General features: G+C 37.8%; 1 protein-coding gene across 1 annotated transcript in view; it reads right to left on the bottom strand.

Annotated features, from left to right (window-relative positions):
- The window catches only part of TET2 (tet methylcytosine dioxygenase 2), a 106725-nt gene extending 98184 nt beyond the window's left edge, over positions 1-8541 (bottom strand). Inside the window, exon 1 of the mRNA XM_019738917.3 lies at positions 8066-8541. The gene's annotated coding sequence lies outside the window, so the exon portion shown is untranslated. The remainder of the gene's footprint in view (positions 1-8065) is intronic.
- Positions 8542-17741: the final 9200 nt, after the last annotated feature.

Raw genomic sequence — 17741 nt, 5'->3', positions numbered from 1 at the left:
ATGAAGAACTATCAACACCACGTATGGCATACCTTAATGGGAGGTCTGTTTTGTCTATGCCTGACTATAGCCAAGTCTTGCCCTCTGATGAAAGACGTCCATCAGCAAAAATTCACAGCCCTATGTTTTTCTTTTGACTACAGTATATCTTCTGTATTATTTATAAAAAGCAAAGTTAAAAATATAAACAACAAATCAAAATATCCCATTTTCTATATTTCTAATTTGTTTGAAAAGGATTACAGTGTTTGGAAGTGCATTAAAAAAGCAAAGATGGCGTACTACACTTAAACCCAGTAGACATTTTGAGTATTATGGAGATACACATACTAGTATAAAAATCCATTATCAGCTGAGGAGGGTTACAAAGTGCTCAGAGAAACAAAAATGGGTAAATACAAGTAAATTACTAATTTCTCCCATAAGGAGAACCAGACCTATTTTCTATCTTATTACTTCCATAACAGTCATTGTCACCTTCTTGATGGGTTAAAGATTCTAACAGAGTCTAACTTGGGCCTGTCACAAAATAAACAACAAACCTGCAAGTCAGTGCTATCATCATACTCTTAAAAAGTATTCTGGTTCATTTCTACAGCTCTTCCTTGAAAAAGTAATAATCACAGCAATTACATAAAGCCAAGACATTTCCTTATTGAGTGCAAGAACGCGAATACGTTATTAAAGCTGAATGCTTCCAGATCATTGAATCTCCCCCACCCCAGTTATCAGTCATGGCCCCAAGCTATGGGATCCAACTGGCAGCAATCCAACATTCTCATCAGAAGAAGGAGGAAGATAAGCATTGCTCAACAAGAAGAATGTCTGGTATCTACAATTACATAGTTAGAAATTCAAATAAACCAACTCCAAGTAATTCACCCTGTGTGTCCAAAACTAGTCCTAATTTCATTGGTACTAGTCCTAAAAATCTGGTCTCATTTTACCATTAATAAATCTGTAAAAATTCTATTGGTGTTTGTAAAGACTGTGGCCATGCACAGCAAAACATGGAGAGCCATCAACATTCTGACCCTTACTTTTCCTCACTTTGACTTGGCATCACAAAAACTGCTGCAATTTCTTTCTCAACCTTATTTTACATCTATGATGTACTACAATATCAGTACACAGATTCTTGGCTTAATCCAATGAGATGCTTTGTCATTTTAATTTTAAAAACTGATAGATGATATATAAAGTAGAAATATAAAGTTAAAAATTAAAATTTGGAAGACAGCCTACTCTATATATCCTCCAGTGCCATTTTGTTTTCACGTAGACAAGAAATTTTAATGCAAACAAAAAAATCACCTAGGATTTGGCCTTATTAAACTATATATTTCTAGATTAAACTACACATTTCACAGCAGTTTAACCAAGAATGGCAATTTTTATAGACATTCCTTTTAACACTTGGGTTACATCTCCTGAACTAAATCGGAAAATGGCTACGTAATTGAATACATTAGAGAAAGTTTCTTGCAATTATACATTAAGACCTGTTCACCAAGTCATCTAACCCATCACCTGTTAAGTGAAACATCTCATAGAACTCCTAAAGGCTCTTATCCACCACTAAACACAATGCTGTACTTTTGTGTAATTAAGTATCCTTCTCATCTATGAGAGAAAGGCAACTACGTAAAACTCACTGGTGCCATTTTTCTAGGGAGATATGCTTAGCCTCCTATAATTCAATTCAAACATTACCTACATTTCTTTGTATGAGACGTGAGATCATTTTCTGAAAGCCAAGTATCTTGTCAGTGGTATGTACTTTTTACAACTTTATTGAAATATGATTCACAAGCAATAATATTCACTGTTTTAAAGTGTATAATTCTGTGTTATTTTAGAGTTGTGTAACCATTACTATCTAATTATAGAACATTTTCATCACCCCTAAAAGAAACTCCATATCAGTTAGCAGTCAGTCCTCCTTTCCCTTACCCCAAACCCCTAGTAATAACTACTCTGCCTTTGATCTCTTTAAATTTGCCTATTTTGGACATTTCATCTAAGTGGAATCATATCATATATGGCCTTTTCTTACTTAACCTCTAACAAGGTTCATCTAGGTTGTAGCATATATCAGTACTTCATTCCGTTTTACTGCTGAATAATATTCCATTGTATGAATATACCACAGTTTATCCATTTATGAGTTGATGGACATTTAGGTCATTCCAATTTTTGACAATTATTAATAATGCTGTTATGAATATTTGAATACAGGTCTTGCACAGACAACTGTATGCATTTGAAGTCTCTTTTTATGATTTTCCCTATGTAGCCTATGGTACCGCTATACATTTGTTATTAATTGTAGTAAGGCAGGATAGCACAGTGGCTAAAAGATTGCGCTATAGACACAGGCCGCCTAAATTCAAATCTTAGTGAAGCCACTCTCTGACAGTACGAACTCGGGTAAGTTATTTAACCTCACCATGCTTCAGTTTCCTCACCTGAGATGGGGATAATAACTCTATCTCTAGAGTTATGATGAGAATTAAGTGACATAACTTACCTAATCATAAAACATTAAGACAACTTAAAGTATTTTGAACACAAAGGTCATTTTATGCAAAAAAGAAAAAAACATTTAAGTAAACAAAAATATATTCTGATGAACATTTTAATAAGGCATGGTAGCACAATCACACGATTAAGTAGAACTGTGTTAAACTTTTCTGTTTTCAGGAAAAAAGGTTTAAAAATATCTGATCATGTGATAATGTGATACAATGGTATAGGACTAATATATACATCCACCCATTTGCAAGTTAAACTGGGGAAATCTGAATAAGATAGGCAGACTGTGTCAATCTCAGTATCCTGGTTGTGATATTATGTTACAGTTTTGCACAATGTTACCACTGGGGGAAATTAGGCAGAATGTACATGGCCACTTTGTATTATTTCATATAACTGCATATAAATCTGCAAATACATCAATAACATTTTTAATTAAAAATATGTGATCCCAGTATTAATTTACTAGAAGTCATTAAACTGTATGCTCACAATTGATTACTTTTGTGAGACAAATGCCGTAGCCTTTAGAAGTTACATGTAAGGAAAAAGCACCATCATTACTACTATCATCACCATCACCGAAAACTTTTACATTATTTTTTGTCTTATAAGGGAGGATGGATTACACATTTTCTCATTAAATGGCATTAGTTTTTGCTAGTTCTATGTCATTCATTAAATCTTTTCTCCAGCTTTTATTGAGATGTAATGGACATATAATGTCATGGAAGTTTAAGGTGCACGATATAATGATTTGATATGTGTAATATTGGGAAATAATTACTATGATAAAGTTAATGAATACATCCATTATCTCACATAGTTACAATCTGTGTAAGTAGTGAGAACTTTCAATATCTACTCTCTTAGCAAGTTTCAAATATACAATACAGTATCGTTAACTATAGTCACCGTGCTACACATTACATACCAGAACTCATTCATCTTACAACTGGAAGTTTGTAGCCTTTGATCTCCTTTACTTTACCCCCCCATTCTCCTCCCACTCATTAAAGCTTGACTAAGTAGGACACCACTAGGTTCTACTAGGGAATAAAAATACACAGAAATCAATTTAATACTCTATCAATAGATATAAGTCTAATTTAAAGGAAACACAGTATTTTCAGTGAAACACACCAGTTCATTTTACGTCCTAAAGTGTCCTTCCAGAACACTTCATCCCAATTTATGCATCTCTTAATTTAATTATCAGATTACTTGGAGCTTGATTTCAAGTCAATTTGAGTAACAACCCTTAGTAAGTATAAAATATTGAGTTCTAAACTTTTAAGACAGCAGATAGGTTGACATTATCACTGAATTTATTTTTATACAAAACATTGAAAACCCACCTAGTATGTATTTCCACCTCTTGAAGCCTGGCACACGTAACGGCATTTCATGAGAAGCGGAGAAAGCATAAATCAAAGCTGATAGGCTTTACTATTTAAGAATGGACAACCAAAACCCATTTTATTGAGAAAAGATTATATATCTATTATATTATGTCAGTGATTTTCTGCAATGTACAATGCAGATTCAGAATAATGCTGGAAAGAAGTAGACAGATGCAATTCTTTTTGGCTTACAGTCACAATGATTCAAGCACTCACTTTTACCCTATCCCTTCTAGAACTCTTCTCTCCTAGTATACACCAAACCAACAGATGTACTAGATAACCTCCTTAAATAATGTCACAGTATAATAATGTCACAGAAATAATTCACTGAGCTTCGGCAGTGAGTCAAAATAGAAATTGGAGATCTAGACCAAGCAAATACTGTATATTTGGCAAAATCACTTGTGGTTGTGTTCTTCAGCACAGGTTCCAAGATAACCACCAGCTCTACTTGGCAACCTGAGTCTCCCACAGTTAAGGCTCCAATTGTAAAGCTGGCTTCTGAGTTTCCTGCTACTGGCTTTGGTGCTGTTACTACTTTTAAGAATGGTGGCATCACAGTTAAGGGAAAAAATGTTATTTTGATGAACCAACACTGAGAGTTGGTCCAAAGTTTTAACCTGTCCTCATAAGACACAATTTTAGTACAACAGTCTATATATTGTTTATAAAACAAAGAAGACTCCCTCTAATCATATGAGATGGCTAGGCAAGACTATGACATTCTATTAAGCAATAACAACAACAACTAAACTTGTAGTAGAAACAAGTAAAGCATAAGAAAGCAGATCTAATATTTCTCAGTATCAGACATTCTAAAATGTCAAACATCCATAGCTTTTGAAAACATTTATTTCAAGGTAATTTCATAAGAACTTCTAAGAATTTATCAATTTGGATTCGGGGCAAGATGGAAAATAAAATTTTTGCCTAGGTGTGTCTGTGAATCATAAGAGGGCTTTTGAATGAGGTCAGCAAGTAAGGAAATACGTTTCAATAGTGACATTTGGCTTACAACATTGTGTATGGGTGGGGCCTTGGAGGCATTGATAGAGAAATTCTAACTTCAGCAAGTGAAACCAAAACATGAACTGCAGTTTTTATTACCTAATGTAAGTCCAGTACCCAAATAGGACTTTGGAGGTCTGTCACAACAGCTCCTCGGCAGGTATGTTTCACTAGTTCTGGAAGTGATATTGACCTGCCAATGTCTAGATCCATGGGCCATTGCATCAAAATCATATCAATCCCCCTGGCTCCTAGCATGGACCAGTACAATGCCAGATCTAACTAAAGCATTAAGGGGTGGGGGGGAGAGGGAGAGAGAGAGAGAGAGAGAGAGAGAGAGAGAGAGAGAGAGAGAGAGAGAGAGATTGGTTGTGTGAACTTAAAAAAAAAGGTGGGGGGGACTTTCCTCATTTCAAGTTATTTCTCATTAACCATTAGTTCAATAATAAGTGAAACAACATTGTAGTTCAAGAAAAACTACTGTCTATCTTGTGGTTGTCCACTGTCACTCCCCTAAAATTCAGTTAACCAAGACAATTCTATCTATGAAATTTTTGGAGCATCCAGGTGGTAACTGACTCACAAATATTGTAAGTGAAGAACTGAGTTTGTCTTTTATTATAAACTCTTTGTTCCATACTGATTCAAATACTTTTTCTTTGCTAATAAATGGAAAAGTGGTACTTTTATTCAGATTGGTGAATAATTTGCACATCTCCTCCTTATAATCATTGAGCCCTCATACAACATTAATTAGCAGCTATTTTCACCATGCAAATAGGATTCATAAAGTAACAAAAGAGTCTAAACTTGATGATAGTCAAGAATAAGGCTTCATGGTCACAACCAAAATTATTAACCAATGCAATGTACATATTTTTAATTATCAATGTAAGTGGAAAATATTATATCTATTATTAGTTGAATAACTTGAAGACAGCATATGCCACAATATTTGAAAAAGTCCCTCAAGAAGTAGGTAAATACTAGGCTGTTCACAACAGGACTTGTTTATTTTTAATTCTGAATGGCTAAAATAATTAACCATAGTTTTCTCAGTGAATACCAAGCATTTATGCTAAATTCCTAAGTGTTTTTTCCTTTAATATTTTATGACAAATAACTAACCAGATGAGCTGTTTCTATTCCACAGAGATGAGTAATACTTCTCCCTTGTAATCATGTGAAATAACCTCCAGTATCAATGGTTAAAGTAAACTGCTTCTCCAGAGATCAAAATAGAAAGTTACAAAGTGAACTATTGAGGACAAATGGTTACAGAAATCTGATTTATGGGGTACTGTTCATTATTGTGTTTTTCCTTCTGTCCATCTTTTAATCATATACATGACTTATAACTTAAGCTTGACTTTTCAGTCCTTCACTAACTCTTCTTTACTTAGTAACATTAAAAAGAGCAATATTTATTGCGTTGAAATTTATATTCTACTTCAAATCTATTGTGAAACACACCTGCAAACATGTAAAAGACTATAACTTCCCTCCAGTATTTCAACTTTCCATTAAAATGCAAATATGATTTCATTAGCCAGGCAACAATACCCACAGCCTTAAACCAAACAAAACCAGTATCTTTTCTCTCTACATCCCAATTTCTCCTAAGATACAAGGTTCCTCTTATATGGGATCATTTCTTGATGAATATTTTTGGATTTGGACTTGCCATGATTATCTCTGATTAGAGAGGGAAAATTAAAATACGTGATTTGTGATTTGAAATGCATAGATGTATCCTACTTCCTAGACAGGCAAATATAAAATTTTATAAAAATAGTTAACTAAATTTTAAGCAAACAACTGGAAAATAGCCCTTCTTTCAGTTCCTAAGCACTAGATGAAGAAGGAGGGAAATCACTCAACGCAACTAAAAGTGTGTCATGAAAGCAATAGCCACTGTATTTCATATTCTACCTTCCCAGGAGTCTATCCAGGCCACACTTCATTTTGCCATAGGTAGAAAACTCTCCATAGAAACTCTGTTAGCTTAATAACACTAGACAAGCAGCCCCAGTGAAAAGATTCATCAAATTTGAGGGTGGGGGGGAGAAAGGAGACACAGAGAAAGGCAGAGATAAAAGACCCAAGCAGCCAAGAGAGAAAGAGAAATTTGGACGGGACTGTTAGAAATTTGCTCTCTACTTCTCTGCTGGGATTGGGTTTCATTTCTTTCGGCGCCCCTGACCTTGCAGTCTTCCAAGTCTCCACGCTCCCCCTCCTGACCACCCCCTCCCCAGGCCTGCGCCTGCCTTTGTGTCTGCCTGTCACTTACGGGGAACCCAAAGGAGCGGATTCGGGAGAAGCACAAAGCCAGGACACAGATTTGCCCACAAATTCACTTATACAACATTCCCCAGGCTGCAAGGCATGGCCCATCGCAGAGCTGATGTATCTTCAGAAAGTGGGTTCTGGTCTTGTTTGGGTGACCAGAGAAACTATTCTTTTCTCTCCCACTCGGCACCACTAACAAAACGCGCGGACTTAAGGGAAAAACAAAACCTCACTTAGTGTACTCCTGTTCCACTCCGCGTGACATTCGCTCAGTACGCCCCCCAAAAAGGGGACACGGGGGTAGAAGGGGCGGACGCAAACCCAGACCCAGACCCAGACCGACAGCACATAAAAGGGTCAAAAAACCTCCCGTCACTGTTCTTTCCAGGGTGGGTTAGGATAGACCAGAGACTCGTTTGACTTCCACGAAGGAAGGGGAGTGGGAGGATTAGAGGGAAATGTAGTGCCCCCCCAAAGCTTAACTATTTTAGAAAGGGAAGCAAAGAAAAATCACTTTCCTGAGGATAAAAGGCCGAGAAACCGGCTGGTCGGAGTCACAAAGGTAAGTTTTCCGGGTCAGGAGGACACGAGCAATAGCAGGAGAAAGAAAAGAACACAGAACTATAGGTTTAAGGAGGGCGGGGGGGAGAATTAAAACTATATTTGTCAGCCATGTTGAAGAGGCTCCAGTAATTTGTGAAGCTTCCCTCTTCCCTCTTGGTATTCGTGGGTGACACTGCAGGGTTTGCTCCCCTGTCCCTGGAAGCCCGAGAGAAAGCGAAGGGGAGAGGAAAGGGAGTTTCACGGCAAAAGAGAAGCGCTCTGACCTCGTTCTCGTCCCGCAGCCTTGCAGCAATCCAGCAGTTGCAGTCAGGTCTCCTTTCTAACAAATCCTAAAGGGCAGCCATCTTGCTTTCTTCTGCTTCTCTACGAAAGCAGCCTAGCCTCCGCATCAATATTCATAAGGCAGTTTGACGTCTGTTCTCATCACTCGGCGGGCCGGCGTCTCGGGGCGGCCGCGCCGAGGGGGCGGACGTGACTCGCATGCGAGCCGGGCCTGGGCGCGCAGCGCTCGTGGGGAGGCGGCGGCTGCCCGAGCTCTCCTCCTCCGCCGCCTCTCCTTCTTCTCCACCCCGCTGTCCTCCTCCTCCTCCGCCCGGCCTCCGCCACCGCCCTGGGTCCCTCAGCCCCCGCTCCCAGGGAGTCAGCCCCCCTCTGGGGCGTCCCGCACCAAGGCCGAGGCACCCGGGGGCCGGACACTGGGGTGCGCGGTCCAGGCCGGGCTTCCCTGGCGCCGTGGAGCGAGCGAAGCGGGGGGAGCGACGCGCCTGGCTGAGCGCGGGGCAGGGGCGGGCGCGGGGGAAGGTCCAGCCCCAGACGCCCAGCCCGACCCGGACCACCCCAGGACTTTCGGACAGGTCTCCACCCCGGGTTAAGGCGCGCAGGCGAGGTGGCCTGGGTGCCTGACACAAGGATGCGAGACCCCAGGTTAACCTTTTAAACTTTTTGTTGGTACAGCACTCCACCACCCGCTTCTAGGTAACTGCGCACCCCTCGCCCCCGCGCGCACCCACTCCGCCTCACACTAGCCCTTGTTCCCACTTCCCTGCAGGCATCCCCGAGCACGCCCCTCGCACACCTACCTCCTCCTGCAAAGGCCCGCACTCCCATCCCCTGGTAGGTCCCGGGTCCCCCTGCCCCACCCCGGTTTGGGCATCCTCTCTCTACTGTCACTTTAATCTTGCGGAGCAAAAGCACTCCCCAGTTCGCTGAGGGCATGCCCTAAGTGCATTAGGGGTCTGTAGTTTTAGAGACTCGACAGATTAGGAAACTGACCCAGGCCCGCTTCTCCCCGCCCTGGCCCACCTTCTGTTTACTTTGGGCACGTGGACTGGGAAGGAGAGGGATTCCCACAAATCCAAGATGAATTTCTCATCAGTGACTCGACTTCTCGCTAGATTCGGTTGTAAGAAATAAGCCTGCACCGTCAAATTCTTAAGTTTTCTCCCATATGAGTCTCTACTGTGAAGAAAAAAAAAAAATCCACCCGTAGAATTAACGAAGAAATCGACCCCAAAAGAACAAAATCCCTATGACGGACACCGGATTTTCCCTGACTTTTGGGACTCGATAACTACGACTGTCCATTGACAGGAGGGTTTTTGTTTTGTTTTGTTTTCTATCGCCGATTAGTTTTTCCCCTCCTTTTACAGCTCCTTTTTTCTATTTTCTTTTTTAATTTGAAGATAAGAACAAAGCCCATATGAATCATTATATCTGATCGTTTTGGGGATTTGTCTATCTTTAACAAGTTCTCACGTTACTGACATTCAGACTTTAAATAGATGTTTTGAGCACATCTTTTATGGGACCACTACACAGTGATCATAATACTCTTAAGTCAACAGAGGCTATGTTGTGTATCCCACTTTTCTGTGTCTGTAATTTCTTTAGAAGTAAAATCTTCCGCTAATTTTATGAAATTGGAATATTTTCTCTTAGGAAAAAGTTAAAAGGAACTCTATGTGTCACATTGTTACTAAGAAGAATGTTTAAAGTTTGTTCTAATGAAACATTGTTTATTCCATTTTGAGACAAAGTTAACTCAGGTTTCTGATTTTGCATAGGCTAAGCAAAGTCGCTCATTTTCCCCTAAGCATTTCGCTTTGTGAAAATGAATTCCCATCTTTTCTGATTGTACACTAGTATGTCATCAAAGTCTTGGCAATTGCTAATGGACTTTAAACTGTTTGGGAGATTCCTTGGATTTGCTTTTCAAGTCCCAAAAGTCAAGTTTTCCAAAGACTATGACATTCATTTATGTAGTGCACAGTACAGCAGAATTATTGAAAGCATGGGTTTTGGAATCCAACAGACCTAAGTTAATCTTGACTCTGTCATTTACTAAATGTGTGACTTCAATCATGGTACTTAACTCCGTTAAGTTTTCTCATCTACTAAACACCCTCTAAAACAACAGGGTTGTTGTGAGGATTAAATAAGACACTAGGTAAGTGCCAGGTAGTTATCACTATTACCAACCATAAAACATCTACTTCTATGAGTTTTTCTTAATTGACTAAAAATATATAACGTCTTCAAATAACGTGGCAAATATTGTCGTCACGTGTCTCATATAAACATCTGTACATTCCCTTGGTTACTTATAAGGTAATTGGTAAAATGGTCTTTAAGGTCACCTCCTTCTCATTTCATTTTTAAAATCTCTCTCTGTGTGTTGTAACAGGTGGTTGTTGTCTATCTGGAATCATTCTTGGCTTGCAGTTGGTTTTGCAACAGGCCCTAAACCTTTCCTTGCCAACTTCTTTCTCTGCACCCCCACCACACCCTTAACCACCATGACATTTGTTAATTTAAAAGAAAATACATTACTCCTCTTGGCTATTATGACTTTTCAACAGCAAAAGGAAGTAAAATTCTGAAGGTTTCCAAATGTAAAATATTTTAGTGATATTTTGTTGATTTACAAAAAAACTCTTAGTTGCTATTTCTGGGAAAGAAAAGATATAGTGTACACAATCGGTTGTTTACTGGACATTAAACAATGTGTTAGTGCACATTTGTATGTGTAATTCAGAGCTAGCTTTTATCAATTGTGTGCATTCTTGAGATTCCTCGTATAGGTGTGGATAATCTGTTTTTAAAAGATAACTTACTGTCAATTGTTATCAAACAACAGTCAATTGTTATCAAATTCCGTGTCTTCCCACCCCCTCCCCCAAACTACCAATAGCACTGCTTCCATACAGAGAAATCCTTGCTTCTTTAACAGGGAAAAAAGACTAATAGAACAAGTTCCATGACATGCTATTCTGTGTTAGAAAATTGACTTGATTGGCCTGGGCACCTGCTGTCTAACTCAGTTGCTCAGTCTCTAAGCCTCTTAGAGTGGAGACAGCTTCCTGTCTGCTCTGTCCATTAAAGAGCTGACAATAGCAGCTTGCTTTACAATGCAAATTTCTTGTACTAACAACAACAAAAAAATAATAGGTAATTCTTAATTTCCTCCCCACCTGCAGCACAGGAAGTTTTAAGGACTGATCTTCTCTTTAACAAAGAGAAATAGTTGTGATACATACTGCTTTGACGTAATTATAGTGGTTTAACAAAGGCATCAAATCATCCCATATCTGAAAACATATTTCTGAAGTAAGACCTGATAAAGATTCTCTGCATGCTTAAAAGACAATTGACCTTCAAACAACAGAGCAGTCATTGCTGTGAAGGGGCTTTTTTGTTTCCTTTGGTCTGGTGACATTACTGCACATCGTTCGAAGGTACATATTTAACATAGGTATTACAGAATACTAATTTTAAAAATCAGTAATAGATTAAACATTTAGACACATTTTAACTTATTGATATAAATTATTATCAATAAAATCATTGTTGTCTAAAGCCAGGGGTCATAATATTATAACAGTCTTGATACAGAGTCTCTTTTATTGTTATGATTTCTACTTACTTTTTCTCTGAACTTTCTTCATATTGCTAGTTTCTCTTTCTGTAATTTGGAAAATTTAAAGAAATAGATACAAATGTTCTAAAACTATCTTACTTAAATCAAGAGCAGTCCAAACTGTGTACTGATTTAATGGGGGCAAAATGAAATGTCAGGTGAAACTCAAGTTTAATCTTGTTAAAATATTGCCAAAGCCATTATAAAAAGAATATTAGGATCATTAGTGGGACAAACATCATGGAAATGCCTCCAGAGCTATTGTAAATATGTTGCTAATATGAATATCTTTTCTTCTTATAAATTCTAACTTCACAATACTATAACTGCTCTTATTCAAATTTGGTAACTCACTATGTCATTTTCTTTTGAGAGAATAATGTTTCAACTTTAATGATGAGTGTCAGTGAAGAACAAATTTTAACTATTAGCAATTACCTTAGCACCATCTTATATTTATATAGGATTTTATGGTTTTTAAAACGTTTTTGTATACTATTGGTTTTTTATGATAAAGTGTACACTATTATGTTTAATAGTCAAAATCATATGCCATACTCAAATTAGCACTTAATAATTCCCATCTTATACATTTGAAAAGTGAGGTTAAGTGACTGTCCCAGGATCATATAGCCTGTAAACAGAGGAGCACCTCTCAAATGCAAGTTTTGTGAATTCAAGGTCAGGCCTTTTCATTTTACCCAAACTGTCCCCCTATATTTTTCTGCTCACCTTCCTCTAAGTTTTTCTCATGATTATTAGTACTGACTGATATAGGAATCTTCCCTTCAAAACTCAGAATAATTCTGCATTATTCTTTGTTACCAAACAAACAAACAAACAAAAAAACAACTCACCGTCTATATTTGCTTATTCTTAGTACTCCATTGGTAATACTATCTGTTAAATACTGGCTATCCCAAACACTGGGGTGATAGCTCTACCCCCTTTTTTTCTTTGAATTTAATGCTTATTACAACCAAATAAGGTAAGTAATATCTTATTGAGAATTAAGGATTGAGGAACCAGGTTGGGATTAAAAAGCTGGAACCCAAGTCTAAATCAAGGTTTGTCTGATTCTAAAGCTCACCTCCTTGCAAGTACACTGTGCTATCTCCCCGTTTAGTAGGTATGGATATCTATGTGTACATCATGGTAAGTTTTCATACAACTAGGTGTTTTGTTTTAGCAATAAAATCAGTGTTTTTCGCCTCTTCTTCATATAACACAAAAACAGACAAACAAAACCCAAAAGACCCTCTTCTGTCTAAATCTCGACTTGGTTTTTCTTATCATTTGCTTTCTACCCTTCTCTTCAGTTTCCAATTTTATGCTAAAAAGTTGTCATGCTTGAACTCTTTGGAACAATGATTACATTTGTGTAATAAATGTGATACCACACCCCCACCGCTCCCCTGCCCCAACTACTTTAACATATGTCTTACCCCACTAACAAATGGTTTAGAAAGATAAACTCTGCTATCTGTTTTCAAATGGGTGTGGTGGAAGGGAATTGCAGCACCCTTGATCCGCTCCCGACTTCCTTGAATGACTTAGGGGTTCATTCCTGCCAAACAGGGAAGCTGGCAGGTGGAAAGATCGCCACCTACTGAAAGCATTAATAGGACATGTGAATCTTTGGGGATAAAGTCCTCAGAATGAGGTAGCATGAAATCTTTCCTCTGGGAAAACGAATCGGTATCATCTGAGGAGCTTTTGGAAAATATGCATAACTGAGTTCCACTCCTCTACTCCCACCAGCCTCTTGGAGACTGATTAATGAGGTCTAGGATGGGGCTGGAGTAACAGTATTTTTCAACAGATTCACAATCAGAAGTATGACTCTGCTTTAAAATCATGAGTATAGCTTAATGTGTTAAAATACAATGAAAACAGTTAAGTTTTACATACACCTAATAGGCACACAGTGTTGTCATTTGTGGAGCAATACTAGTATCTCTCTAGGCTGGGGGAGCCTTCACACCTTTCCAAAGATCTAGCAAAGGTGTATGTGACTCCCTGCTGTTTCAGGTTGATTAAGTCCTTCTAAGTTCTCTTCTGACAAGTAAGGAAAAAAAACAAACAAAACATATATGTGTGTGTGTGTGTGTGTGGGTGTGTGTCTGTGTGTGTGTATGTATATGTATATCCTTGAGAAGGAGGTAAATAATTAGCAGTCCAAGAATGACCCAGATTATCAGTAGTGAAAGGGAAGATTAGGGGTAAAATAAAATGATAGGGCTGATACCCTGATGAGTTGGGGAAAAAGAAGTATTGAAAGTTGCCTGAGTTCAATTTGTGAAGAATATTTCAGAATTTTTGTTCTTGAGGCTACTATGAGTTGTGTCATATTTTTCTAAAATTTTTAAACCATTCTTTAGACAATTAGACAAATTGATTTTTATTTCTTTTTCCAGTCTAATGGCCATGTAATTGTTTAGGAGTATATGATAGAGCATCATATTAACTATTAGTGTAATTCTTCCTGAAAGGAAGAGCTATAGGGAATACACGAATTTTAGACCCCCATGAGTTAAGTTAATCCCTTTTTTATCGATAGTCTGCATGGAAAAGAAAGAACAATAAGAAAGGAAATAGGATAGCCATTATGTGACATCCAGTTTTCTTCATGTATTCTGTTGTGTTTTCATACTTTCTAGAGATGTGTGAGAAAAGCTAATGAGATCTGACTCAGCGCCAACTCAGAGCCTGTGGGAGCATGAGAGGCCGAGGAGCTTCCTGCAAAACTTGCTCTACCAATCTCTGTTTAATTTATTTTCTCATTTTATATCTTAGAGCACAATATTAATATTGTTTGGCAGAAAACCTCCTTGATCGGTCAGTAATTAAGCAGGCCTCTAAATTGAACATGGGTTGATTGCCAAACAATTTTTCTGCATTTGACAATGACTTTTATCCTCAAGAGAATAAATTATAGCCAAACAGTGACCACAAAATAGGGGTTCCTGAAAGAAAAGTTGGAGAAGTTGAAACGAAACACGCACACACACACACACACACACAAACACACACATTAAATCAGAACATCAAAAACAAATCCTAAAGGAGCACTTCATTGGGGGGCTCCTAATTTTTGTTTCTCTGAAATCTTATGATCACTGACCCTAGTAAGACTAGGTAGGGAGAGAGAAGGAAGTGAAACATACTGGAAAAGGGTGTGTTTAGCTTCGTGGGGGTGGGGTGGGGATTGTCAGGTGGGTGTGACCCAAGTGATGATACTTATTTTAATGAAGGAAGCTTTCCTGAATCTCCTTAAATCATAAAACATCAATAGCCACTGCCTTCTCGTGAACAAGAACTAGAAGAGTCTCTAAATTTAAAACTCAGGAAAGGGTAAAATCATAATTTTGATGGGTGAGGGCTGCTGTTAAAGGTAAAAGTAGTATGAACTCATAAAATAGATATATTTAAAAAATTAAAAAGAGAAACTAATAAAAACATACTTATTGGAAGTGTTAAACTCAGTCTGATATAAATAAATGGCATAGTCCAGATTGTAGTCTAGACTCTGCTACTGAAAACCTACAAAAAAAAAAAAAAAAAAAGCAACAAAATAAAAAGTTTCGTATACATTATCTCATTTAGTATACACAGTACTCTTGAAAATAGGTAAGACAGTTATGACACAACTTATTGTATTTTTTAGCACCAGAGAACATGTGTTTAACACATGAGGGGACATGTCAGAGAGATTAAGTAACTTGCCTAGGGTCACACAGCAGGTGATACATTCTCAGACTTAAGCCTTCTTTAATGTTCTTTTTACAAACCAAAGGGAAACAAATAAACCAACTTTAATTCCTTCCTGCGGGCAGAAAAGAAGCTCTGATCAACTTGTGACATTGTATCTTAGGCTGATCACCTTTTCATTTTTTGCCTGTGCTCACACAGAGGAGAATGCTACAGTAACAGAAACATTTAGAAAAAGTGTGTGTAAATTGTTCTTTTTCTTTTTTTTTTAAGTAGGCCATCCACTGTGGTAGAAATTCTTTCATTCCAAATGTGAGGTGAAAGTTAATCTATTCCCTAAAAACATTTCTCAGGGGAAGAATAACAAGTTACTGAAAGTCTTGATAGATAAAATATTGGAGCTCTTCCTTGATTTCTTCCTTCTCATGCCATAAAAAAAAAAAAAAAAAAAAAAAAAAAGATGTTTGGGTAGGAGTGTGTGTGTGTGTGTGTGAGAGAGGGAGAGAGAGAGAGAGAGCGAGAGAGAGAGAGAGAGAGAGAGAGAATTTAAAGAAGAAAAATTGTTAGACAAGAAGACATAGACTCACATTTTCATAAAGAGCAAATATATATATTTAAATATCTGTAGTTAATTGAAACAATTTTTGTTTTAGTGAGTAGGGCTGGACAGGGTGGGTTTTGGTAGATTTATGTTCAGTCAGAGTTTCAAACTCACAGATTTTCTAATGAAACCAAAACTCAGAATGAAACTTTATGCACACAATCTGGAATGAGTAAAATTTTTGCCCTAAACTATTTCATGAAAAGACAAGTTTTATACAATTTTTGCAAATGACAGTGCTCTCCAACAGGGCTGCTTGCCAAGCAATAACACTTTACCATATACCCTATGTCTTTAGAAGAAAAGCTTACATAGATAAATTAATTGTAGAATTGTTAATTCTTGGTGACTATTTATTTTACTTGATCTCTTACATTTTTACTTTTAAATTTTTAGAGACTTCATGCGTGGCAGCCTATATGGAGGGTGTGGATTTTGGTAGCAATGCATAAAATTCAAAAGCATAGTTTTGGTGACATGAGAAATACTTATAGGCCCACTCTTTCATTGGGATCTTTTGAGTTCTTTGCTCATGAAAATGTTGTGCTATGAATTCAGAGGTTGGGGAGAAGCTTACCAAAGGATTTGAGATAAATGAAAACTTACCTAGTCGGGATACCTTCTCAGAAATGTTTTCAAAGAACTTTAGAAATGAAGGATGGTTAGTCTCCTTTTCCATTGCATAAATGGCTCTTCAAATCTGAATTTCTAATTTATCATAGTTTATCATATGTGTCATTTGTGTTTTAGTTTTCACATTCTTGAGAGGCAGTATAATCAGTGCATGACCATAACTAAACTAAGTCAAATGGTGACATTATGGGGTCTGCTTGGGGAAGCCTCAAAACACAGAAGAATCAGAAGTGGATGGAAATATGGTCATAGAACATCCCTCAAAAGAGTGTTATAATAATGACATGTTTATTCATTCTGTTTTCACATTAGTGGTGGCATTGCCCATGCTCTGCTCTCTCTGCCTTGTTCTATGTTAAAATTACACTTTGTTGTGATGGCTCACTGCATTATTCTCACATCAATACACTTTTTTATTCTCTTATTCAGTGATATAATAGTGAACAAGATGTGTCCCCTGCCCTTACAGAGCTTAGAGTCAAATGGGGGAAAATATGTAAATGGGCGATGATAAATCCATGTCAGATGTGTGAAGAAAAGTGTTCTGGGTGCAGTAGGAAGGATGCTTAACTCCTAGCTGCAGGTTCAGAGAAAACTTCCCATGAAAGCAACCATTTAAGCTGCAATCTTAAGGATGAGTAGGAATTATTCAGGCCACGTGGAAAGTCAGAAAAGAGTACTTGGTGGAGATAAAACAGTATGTGAAGAACAGGGGCACAACAGCACATGACATGCTTGAAGAAATCGAACACATTCCAAATGACTTGCGGAGGACATCAGAGGGAGAGTGTGAACACTCAGGCTGCAGCATGGTTGGGGTGCAGATCGTGAGGATTCATGTAAATCATGGCAAGCGGTTTGGATCATGGCCAAAGTGCAATGCAAAATCAATAATGGGTTTTAAAAGAGAAGAAAATGATCAGATTTGGACTTTGAAAGTAGCTCTATAGTTGTAGTGACGAGAATGGATTGAGAGAACATAATAGCATAGGCTAGGACATCAGTAAGGAGATGGAAGCCACTTAGGTAGGAAAAATTAGTGTCTGCATTAGAGATTAGGCACCAGGAAGGAGAACAA

Source organism: Rhinolophus sinicus, chromosome 1 (genome assembly GCF_057876585.1).
Source record: "Rhinolophus sinicus isolate RSI-liver-muscle chromosome 1, RSI-T2T, whole genome shotgun sequence".
Classification (NCBI taxonomy): domain Eukaryota; kingdom Metazoa; phylum Chordata; class Mammalia; order Chiroptera; family Rhinolophidae; genus Rhinolophus; species Rhinolophus sinicus.
Note: the sequence above shows the minus strand (reverse complement) of the source record. Positions and strands in the feature narration are given on the sequence as shown.